Source organism: Bos taurus, chromosome 7 (genome assembly GCF_002263795.3).
Source record: "Bos taurus isolate L1 Dominette 01449 registration number 42190680 breed Hereford chromosome 7, ARS-UCD2.0, whole genome shotgun sequence".
Lineage (NCBI taxonomy): Eukaryota > Metazoa > Chordata > Mammalia > Artiodactyla > Bovidae > Bos > Bos taurus.
Window position 1 is genome coordinate 95,865,042 of NC_037334.1, and position 11,215 is coordinate 95,876,256.

Below are 11,215 nucleotides of genomic sequence, written 5' to 3' on the forward strand. Positions count from 1 at the left end.
TGGGCTGCTGTCTATGGGGTCGCACAGAGTCGGACATGACTGAGTTGACTTAGCAGCAGCAGTGGCAGCAGGCATATTGAGTGCAGCACTTTAACAGCATCGTTGTCTAGGATTTTAAAAAGCTCAGCTGGAATTTCATCACCTCCACTAGTTTTGTTCATAGTAATGTTTCCTAAGGCCCCCTTGACTTCACACACTGGGAAGTCATTGAACATAGAATTAAATCACCATTTCCTCATTCCATACTTTCTGAGCATCATTTAGAGGCTCATATGTATCTGCTGCTGACTGTTTCATCCCCTACATCAATTGTAGTCTCATTATAACTTAATATATTAGCTAACAGGTTATTACACATTGATATTTCAACAGTTTGGATCAATGTAATGTGGTCTGTGAGACAGATCTATTTTCAGACACTGAATCAGGCTTTAGATCCTGTAGAATAAAGGACTCCTAAATCAAAGGTCTACTTGACCCAGGGATCGAACCTATGTCTCCTTAATTGCAGGCAGATTCTTTACTACTGAGCCACCTGGGAAACACGTCTAGAATAAGCCACAAAGTTTAAGCCACTTTATAAGGCCTGGTTGGCCTCTGACCGTTCCTTGTATATCACTGTCTTAACCTGAACCTTATTCCAAACTATAACACAAACATTCCTCTTGTAGAAAGTACTTGGCCAAGAGCAGATTAAAGATTTAATTTTGGAGTATGGCTTTTGAAAGCATGTGAATGAAATTTAATTTATATTCTGTCATCACTGTGAATCCGGATGGCATCTGGAAATGGCACTGAACGCATTGTGTTAAATAGAAGATTAAGGTATATGGCATGACACGTTAGGAACAAAAAATGCAAATCCTTTTAAAATAGTTTTTATTTGTTTTATTTCTTGCTGCACTGGGTCTTTGTTGCTTTGCAGGGGCTTCTCTAGTTGCAGTGAGTGGGGGCTACTCTTGGTTGCGGTTCTTGGGCTGCTCATTGCAGTGGCTTCTCTTGTTGCAGAGCACGGACTCGAGGGCGCGTGGACTCAGTAGTTACAGCTCAGAGGCTCTAGAGTGCTGGCTCAGTAGTTGTGGTTCATGAGCTTAGTTTTTCTGAGGCATGTGGAATCTTCCTAGACTAGGGATCGAACCTGTGTCCTCTGCATTGGCACACAGATTCTTATCCATTGCACCATGAGGGAAGTCCTGCAAACACTTGTATGTAAGATTTTTCTCTAGCATTCCACTCATTGTTAATAACTTCTTCCTTTTTGCTTTTATGTAACTTTACTTATGAGAATCTTATAGAATATGACTAACTCATAAAATTTTAATACAGTTGGACACATGACTAAAAATATCACCTGTTAGTATAATTAATAATCAACTGTAGGCTTCAGAGCAGAACCAAGTAGAGTTAGGAAAAATAATTCCTTTGAGAAAACTGTTTGCTAATTCAATGTGTTATGGGAAGGACTGCCTTTGATTCAATAGTCTATCCCAGGGTTGAAGTGATTATAATAATCTTTGAGGATTCCCTGATGTCTCAACTGGTAAAGAATCCTCCTGCAATGCAGTTGATCCCGGTTCGACTCCTGGGTTGGGAAGATTCCCTGGAGAAGGGAACAGCTACCCACTCCAGTATTCTGGCCTGGAGAATTCCATGGACTATACAGTCCATAGGTTCACAAATAGTCGGACACAACTAAGCGACTTTCACTTTTATGTGAATTCAGTATTCTGTTACAAACAGATATTTCTTTCTGAGTGACGAGAAGTCATCAACAGTATCTAATGATATCCAGAATAGAAAAGCAGCAGTCAAAAAACTGAGTATGTGCAATGAACATTGATGAACCATTTTCTTATTTTTGTTAACATCCAACAATGTATTTTCGATGTGAAAAATACTAAACCTAAGTATAATAGCAGCCTAATAATGACTGCCATTTTTTGAGTACTGGATATGAACAAGGCATTTTGTCAAATGAAGATGTAGTGTTTCTTTTAATCTAGAGAAGTCATCAGATAGTTGTTTCTAGATGAAGATAGCATGTTCCTTAAAATAGACCTTTCCTGGAAAAAGCTTCATTTCTTAGATTTTTGGAGTTATTATTCAAATGTACAAGAAGTGAGTGGTAACCATTATCTTGGAGGAAGGATGTAGCAGAACCTTCTATGAGCTGACAAAGGTTTCTCCCTGGCACTAGGAAAAGTTTAGTAAATTTACCTAGAGAATAATGTCCTTTTGGAGAGAAGCAAGACAAAACCCCTCTGTCTCCTTTTGAGGCTCAACTCTACTGAAGCTTCTACAATGTTTGGGAATGGCACAAACTGAGATTTTCAGGTGGAAAAAAACCAAGGATACCAAAGAGCAGTTTGGGATGAGGGAAGGGGGCATATAATGATGAATAGGATCAATACCAGACCCACTATCTCTGTACAGAGTTCACCTTGGAAGAATTTAACTCAGCCCAATAATTGGGTTCGCAAAACTCCTGGAAGCCCCCTTTAGTTTATATAAGACATGCTCAGCTATCCAAAGCTCTCTGGACAAACTGAGTAAGGGAATGTGAAATTTTGAGAGGATAATTACAAATATTTGTCCTGCCCTTGCAAACATAAATCTAGGTTTCCACAGAGACTCATAGGCGTAACAATTTCTATTTTGCTTTTTAAGCCAGCTTGAGGCAGACCTGAGGGTGACTAGGGAGTAACAAGGGTTAGGTTTTTCTGAGGTCAAGCCCCTCCTCTTCCATGGATAAAGAAATTCATGGGATGTGATGCTTGCCATTTTTAAATGTGCAAGTTGGGTAATAAACAACCACAGAGAATCCCCTCCTCGTTTATTACAAAGGGAGTGGTTCTCCTGGTAATGCAGATTGTGAATAGTTCACAACATTTCTAAAATTATGTTGTGTTTTATAATGTATACTATAATATATAGTAAATAATATGCACTCAGTACAAAATCCATAGTAAAAAGAGAGTCATACTCCTGGATCACCGAGGTGCATCGTGCGTTAGGGCAACACGATCATGCAGAAGTCACGGCTGGGTGGAATGTCAGACACAAGATTCCGTGTGTGTGCTATCCTTCTCCCTTCCTGCCCTTCCCAGCCTCGCCCCTCTTCCATCCCAAGACTGTCAGTAACAACACATGGGCCCTCCTGTTTGCTGACAGGCTGTGACAGCACTTAGATAATGGGCCCCCTCAGCCTCTAGGAGATGCCATGCTCTCTCCACACAGCTGGGCTTAGAGGCGAGATTTCTGTCACACAGACACAGGCAATTAAACTGAGCACAGCTTATTAGTGCCACTTAGTTCAGGAACAGTGAATCTGAGGCTCTGGGAATAAGAGAGAATCTACTCCTCTGAGATGGACTTGATGACCTCTGGAGGTCACTTCCGTGTCCTTTTAAAAAGTAATGAAGAGGAAAATGCAGCTCAAGACCAGGCTTCGTAAGAGTTGGCGTTTGGACGCGTGTGCTTCAGACATCCGCAGGGCAGAACTGCCTCCTTCCCGAGCCTACCACTGGAGAGGGCCTGGTGAGGATCACCAGTGATTATCAGATCACCTGGAGGTGGATTTTCACTGCTCTGGGAACAAAGCTCAAAATACCTAACATGATCTATTTCACCTTCCTTATCTGGACCGGTGAGCCTTCCAGCCTCCTCTCTTCTGACTCTCCCACGTGCTGCATATAGAGAAGACAATAGGCCACTACCCACATGCTCCAAATATTCAAGAAATTTCAACCAAAATTTCAACAGAGGGATATGAGTATATGTAAACTGTCATTTTGGCTTGCTGATCCAAAATGCATGTGAAGTGCAAAGAGCCAGGGATAGCAGCTCAGAGTCAATCTTGAAGAAGAGTAAAGCTGGAGGAGATACAATATGCACTCTCAAGGCATATTATGAAGTGATAATGACAGTGTGGTGTAGGCATAATCATATACAAATAGGCAGACTCACACGTGTGCATACAAATGATGACAAAAATCATGTTGCAGTACAGGAGGGAAAAGGTCATCATTACACAAATGTTGCTGAATTAACTGCACATCCCTAACAGAAAAGAAATGAACCTCGACCCCCACCTTTTACTACACACAAAAACCAACTCGAGATGTTATAGATCCACATATGAAGTGAGAAACCATAAAACTTTTAGAGGAAAACATGGGAGATTATTTTGGCATAAACAAAACAATTTTAAATAGGATATGAAAAGTACTAGCTATTAAAAAAAATAGTACATCAAAGAACAGTAGTAAAATAGTAAAAAGGCAAGCCACTTGTAAAATGTTTGCACTTTAAATGGTTTGACAGAAGACCCAGATGTATCAAAAATAGGTAACCCCTCTATTTCAATAAGAAAAAGGCTCACCAACCAGTAAAACAAATGGATAAGGGATTCAACAAGATGTTTTACATAAGAGAGGATAGAAACCATGAAAAGTTATTTAACCTTATTAGTCATCAGAGATATGCAAAAAAAATTATGGTATCTCTGCACACTCACCAGAATGACTGAAATTTAAAAGCTTGACAATACTGAAGCCCGGTGAGGATTGATACAAGTTGAACTTTTATGTACTGCAGGTGGAAATATAAATAGAAACAACCAGGTTGGAAACTCTTTGGCAGTGTTTTTAAAAACTGATTATAAGCAAAACCCATGACACTGTAATTCCATTCCCAGGTATCTACATATATAGGAAAGATACATAAGAATACTCATAGTAGCAGCATTTGTAATAAGCCCAAACTGAAAACAGCCCAAATCAACAGTTCAGTGGATAAATCTATTGTGATGTATTCAGACAGTGGAACACTCTAAGTAATGAAGATGAATAAATTATAAAACTACACAAAGTGTATGAATCTCACAATGTTGGAAAAAAGCTAAAGACAAAGCAGTGCCTACTACACAACTCAGCCATCTGCATGATGTTCCAAAACAGGCAAAACTGACATACTGGGATGGAGTCCATGCAATCCTCACCTCCAGAGGGGCCAGTAATGGAGGAGGCACGGGGCGCGGGGTGTTCCGGGATGCTGGGTATATTCTGTGTCTTGACCTCGGTGTGTTGGTTATGCAGCTGTGCCCAGCTTATAAAAGTCATCAAGCTATACAGCTGGTGTGCACTTTACATATGCAGTGTTTGAATAAGATAATTCACTTTTTATCAAAGTATTTGAGGAAGGAATCTGCAATGTCTCCACTTACTCTTGTTTGAGGGAGGCCCTGGTTCTCTTCAAACTCAGCCAAGGGAAGCTTCTGGGGACACTGTTTAGAAGGAAAAGGAGATCTCTGTAGAGTAATAACTCTTTCCATTGGACCATGGGTAGCATGTGATTTCATTATGTTATTCTCTCTAACTTTGTATTTGCCTTTAATCTTCCATAATAAAACAATTCTTTTTCTAAAAATCTATAGAGTATAAAACCTGATTTTCACCAAAGCAAATCAGCAGCCAGTGTAGTCTCTTTCTACTCTGTCTAGTATGTTAGCTCCCTAAGGAAACATCTTTGATGCTTTTGAACTGTGGTGTTGGAAAAGACTCTTGAGAGTCCCTTGGACTGCAAGGAGATCCAACCAGTCCATCCTAAAGGAAATCAGCCCTGAATATTCATTGGAAGGACTGATGCTGAAGCTGAAACTCCAATACTTTGGCCACCTAATGAGAAGAACTGACTCCTTGGAAAAGACCCTGATGCTGGGAGAGATTAAAGGCAGGAGGAGAACAAGATGACAGAAGATGAGATGGATGGATGGCATCACCAACTTGTTGGACATGAATTTGAGTAGACTCTGGGAGTTAATGATGGATAGGGAGGCCTGGAATGCTGCAGTCCATGGCGTTGCAAGGAGTCGGACACGACTGAACGACTGAACTGAACTGAAAGAAAATATCATCATCAGAGCTCTTTGCTTACATTGGAAAGCTCCCTTTGTTCTTATGTATTCTGTTTTTCTCTCCTTGGAACTAAAGATGTTCACTTTTTCCTCTCACACAAGACTCCCACCAGCCAATTATATCATCTTCCATCCCAGTGCCTCTTCCATCCCAGGAGCCTAATGAATGACCAAATGATGAATATAAACTTCAGTGAAGAACGTGTAAGACAGTAGATAAAACTAAAGAACATGAGCTGAGAATAGACTAAATGTCAAGCTAACGCGAGGTCCCATGCCGAATCAACAAAAAGCAAGTGATTAATTATGGAGTGGAGCAATAGAGATGCATGCAAACATTTCAGTGAGGTGCAGTGATGCAGCTTAAAGTCCAAAACAACAGGCCAAGTGATTTTGGGGTGGGAAAATATTTTTTAAATTCATATTTCATATAAATATTACCCTATTTTTACCACAAAAAATAATTAAGAAATGCTTTAAAAGATCGACAAAGTAAAACTGCAGATAAAAGCTACAGATAATTTTATTTCCTATATACCAAGATATTCTTCCTAAATTAACAGAAGCAGCGCTTCGTAAAATTGATTTAGTTTGTAAAAACAAGGAGAGAACAGTTGCCATTCAAGAAGTCACACAACCCTCTATGTAAAAATACCCTAACTCTGATTTAGTTTTACTTTGAAATTATTGTTTTTATGTACCTTTTTATAACATTTTTATACTGTTCTCACTTCAGGCTTAAACGTTTGTTCATTTTTTTCTCCTCTTCAGTCTAGGTAAGGTACCTGGCTCTCCCAGGAATGGAGCAAAAGTGAAATTTCCCTTTGTCCTCACAATCTAATTCTACCCCTATCTCGCCTCTTCACCAGAGAGAGATTAAAGGGAAGTGGGTTCAGTTTCCTTACCAACTAAATTACAGTCTCCAGTTAGAAGTTGGGCAAGCTGCAAAAATAAACCTCAAATGTAGTTCAGTCCCTTGGAAATTCTAAACCAGTATGTATTCCCACCAACCCCAAGCCCCGTGCTGTGCATACTAAGAGACACTGGGCTTCAAACACGGCAGGGAGGAGGTTTAATGATGTTCCGCTGGAGTAATAGAGGATCCGTGTTTCTTTGCAGTGAGGAAATTCACTGAAATTAACCAAGAAAAGAGCTGAAATACAAAACATTTCAATTTTTTTAACTTTTTTTTTTTTAACTCTTCATCGCTGTCTGTACTTCTGCTAAGCACAAGGCATAGAGGTGGGGAATAGGACAGGATCGGGCACAGTCCAAGAACAGCAAGGCCAAGCAAACAGGCTGACCCATTTCTAAGAGATTAAGAACAGAGCCTCAGGTTTCTCTGAGGATACTCAGCTCCCTTGTAGCAGCACAATATAAGGGTAATGATAGCTTGTGCTGGGTAGTTTCCAGCAGGTATTGAGGACGCATCCTTATCCATACTTGGAAAATGTCTAGAATTTAAAATGAAATACAAGTAATCACATGAGTAGGGGCTGAGATTTGTCTTTATCTGCAAATTAGACTCCCAGCATAAGGACATAATGGCATGGAGAGCATGGAACAGCAAGACGAAAAGAAGGAAACCAGAAACAGTCTTCTTAAGCTATACTTGCTAAACCTTTTTAACTATTAAGTTTTTTAGGGTGGAAAATTAGTGTGAGTGAAATTAGTATCAAAAGAAACATCAACTTCCTTATTGATATTATCATTTTCTTTATATAATTACTTTGGGGGTTTCCCTGGTGGTTCAGACAGTAAAGCATCTGCCTGCAATACGGGAGACCTGGGTTGGATCCCTGGGTTGGAAGGATCCCCTGGAGAAGGAAATGGCAACCCACTCCAGTACTCTTGCCTGGAAAATTCCAGTGGAGGAGCCTGGTAGGCTACAGTGCATGGGGTTGCAAAGAGTGGACATGACTGGGCAACTTCACTGGTATATAATTACTTTAAGTTAACTGTATAGTAAACATGTTTACAAATAGTTTCAACCAATAGTGAGAGCTCTCACAGACTAAGCTATTTTGTTTTTGTGCTATAGTCAGAAGACTTGCCTAGAATTGGCAGAAACTGTCCAATATGGATGTAGCTGGTTCCAGGACCGATTTTATCCATAACCCAGACTCTTTCTACCTTTCTGCTCTCATCTTGAGCATATTGATTTTTCTTCTTGAAGCTTGTCTCTTTATAGTAAGAGGATGGTGATTTCAGCTTCAGGCATCACTTCTATATGCAATTACACCCCAAGACAGAAAAGCCCATTTCTCCTCAAGTGTCTTATTTTCTTAGAAATTTTTCTGAGAATCTTTCAGCAATCCTGCTGTATCTCATTGGTCAGATATGCCTAAAGGTAAAATTAATCACTGATGAGGAGAATAGACCATTCCTGGTCTAGACTCATCGTGATTTGTTCCCTGGGGCTGGATGGCCTTCCTTATATGCCATGCTTCTTAACACCTAGACAAAATAGGGATTCTCTTAACATGAGAGAAGGGAATATTGCCTGTTGAAATGGCAACAGATTCCATGTGCCACAGGTACGTTCATAAAGTTCTGAATTAAGGGGTCTACCAGGTATGATTACAGGTAGATATTGGAACTAGGTGTATAAATACTAACTATGACAATGACAGTCTTGTTCCCACAGCGGGACAACCAATTCATAGCAGTGTGTAAGGAAACCTTCTTTGAGTAACTACTCTGTTCTTGTCACCTGTGTTATGATAAGATACAATTATGAAGACATCAGTGTCAACCCTCAAGGATCTCACAGTCTAATATAGTTTTGAGGTATGATCAAGATTCTGGTGAGTAAGAAATCAAAGTGATAAGATAAGAAAAACTAAAAAAACGGACAAGATGGAATTCCCTACAGTGAAAGATTATAATCTAGGTTAGGGAATAGACCTAATGCTAGAAAACCAACTAGAGAGTAATTAGATAAAGCTGAAATAGTAGCTTAGGAATTCTACACTGAGGGAAGATTTAAGTTGTTTGGAGAGCGATAGAAAGTTTTTGAGGGCAGTAGTGATATGACCAGATCGCAATAATGGAAGATGAGCGTGATGGCCATTAGACATACGGTGAAAATACTGTGTCTAGTACAGCCACTGTAGTTGCTAGGAAGTGCATAACTTGGAAGCACTAAGAACCTAAACTAAGGTTGGGATCGTGGTTATGGAAATAGGGGGTGGAATAAAGACAGATTTTAAAGGAACAATGGTCAGAGTTTTGTTGACTGCAAAAGACAGAAATGAAGGTAAATCCAATAATTAGAGCCTGGATGGCAAGAATGCCTAATAGCTTCTCCCAGAGAAGCAGTAGCCCCAAGTACTGGATCTGATCATCCTCCTGAGGTTCCAGGGCCATATGGAGTGGGGTGGAGTGGGCTGCAGGATGTGGTACCAAGTGTAAATAGAATCAAGCTAAGAAAGTTGTAACTAAAAGTTAGGCAGTGTCAACCTAATTGAGGTGTCAACCTGAAAATTTAGGCAGAGAGGCTTGATCCAGATAAAAGACAAAGTTCAGACACCAGAGGCATCAGACATGGAAAGAAGTTATTAAATATGAAACCTTGGGGCAAATATACAAACAAGGTAATATGGTAAAAACAAGCATCAATATGTCAGGAAACACAATAAATGTACATGAACTAACATTGTTTTCAGTTAAAAGACAAAGATTAAAAATATGAATTTTTAAAAATGCTATCTATAAACAGTTGACAAGAAGCATACATGAAAGATAGGTATGGAAAGGAATAAACTTGTCATCCCAGTTAAATACCAATCAAAAGAGCATGTGTAACAACATCAATATCTGACAAAACTTACGTAATAAAGTGTTACTAAGAATAAAACAGTAATCACATAATTCAAAATAGGTTTAAATTACCAGAAATATATAAAAATACTGAATTTATAATAGTCATAAAAATGCCAAAACTTAACCAGAAGAAAGTTTGTTTTGTTTCTATACACGTCAGATGATTACCAATGAATGTTTGTTGTGCAAGGTGTAAAGGTCAACAAAGCAATTAACTGACCCCTGTACCCACCACTTGATTTACATAGTACTCAGAAAGAAATGAACAAGTTCACTGTCAGAGTAGGAAATGTTAATATACCTCTTTCAGTAATTTTTAAAGATAAAACCATCAGTAATGGTTTGGAAGATTTGGACAAACACAGCAAGATCGATCTAATAATCCCACCATGTATATTTAGCTTTTTTCTTCCCACAGCTCCCATAACACAAATCCTATACTTCAAGATCTTGGCTCTGTTGCTGCCTCCACAAGAAAATACAGAGTTCTACCCTCTTGCCTTGGCCCACATAGCTCTCCAGCCTCCAAAGGGACAGAGTATCTTGACATGTATGGTCATTTATTTTTCTTTGGTTTTATTCTCTTTGTTCATATGTTTGCAATTGTTTAGTAAGCTGACTGGTGGCAGAAATACAGTTCAAAATTTAGCAGGGCCTCAGCAAAGACCCTACTAAAATTAAAGCAAACTAAAGATTGACTAGGGCTTGCCTGATAGCTCAGATGATAAAGAATCTGCTTGCAATTCAGGAGACCCTGGTTCAATTCCTGGGTTGGGCAGATCCCCTGGAGACAGGATAGGCTACCCACTCCAGTATTCTTGGGCTTCCCTGGTAGCTCAGATGGTAAAGAATCCACATGCAATGCAGGAGACCTGGATTCAATCCCTGGGTTGGGAAGATCCCCTAGAGAAGGGCATGGCAATCCACTCCAGTATTCTTGCCTGGAGAATTCTCATGGACAAGGGAATCTGGCTGGCTATTGTCCAAGGGGTCACAAAGAATCAAACACAACTGAGTGACTAAGCACAAAGATTAACTAAATGAATTTCCTTGTTTCAATTAAAAAGTAACGCATGTTCATTGTTACAAGTGAGCAATCCAAAGATGTATGAAAAAAATGTAGCTCTCTGTCTCCTCCTCCCTTTTAAGGTGGTCCAGATGACCTAATTATATCTATATACTAAGTTATCTGTCCAAAATTATTCATATTATTTGGGGGGAAGTAAAGGATTTTTTCTACTGAATATTAGATATACTATATTACATTAATTAGAAGTATTTCTATATTGAACAGATCATGAAAAATTTTCCCAGATTAATAAATATGAATCCAACTCATTCCTTTTACTGCCTGTATGACACCTTATATTATAGATGCCTCATAATTCTTCATCCCTTTTTGATTGATTGGTTTGGGTTTCCAGTTCTTCTGCCTCCCAACATGGTACGTTTTCTTTTCTGTAGGACAAGTTACCA

General features: G+C 39.3%; 1 long non-coding RNA gene across 1 annotated transcript in view; it reads left to right on the plus strand.

Annotated features, from left to right (window-relative positions):
- LOC104968993 (uncharacterized) overlaps positions 1-11,215 on the plus strand; it is a 192,618-nt gene that overhangs the window by 74,698 nt on the left and 106,705 nt on the right. The gene's annotated exons all lie outside the window — the stretch shown is intronic.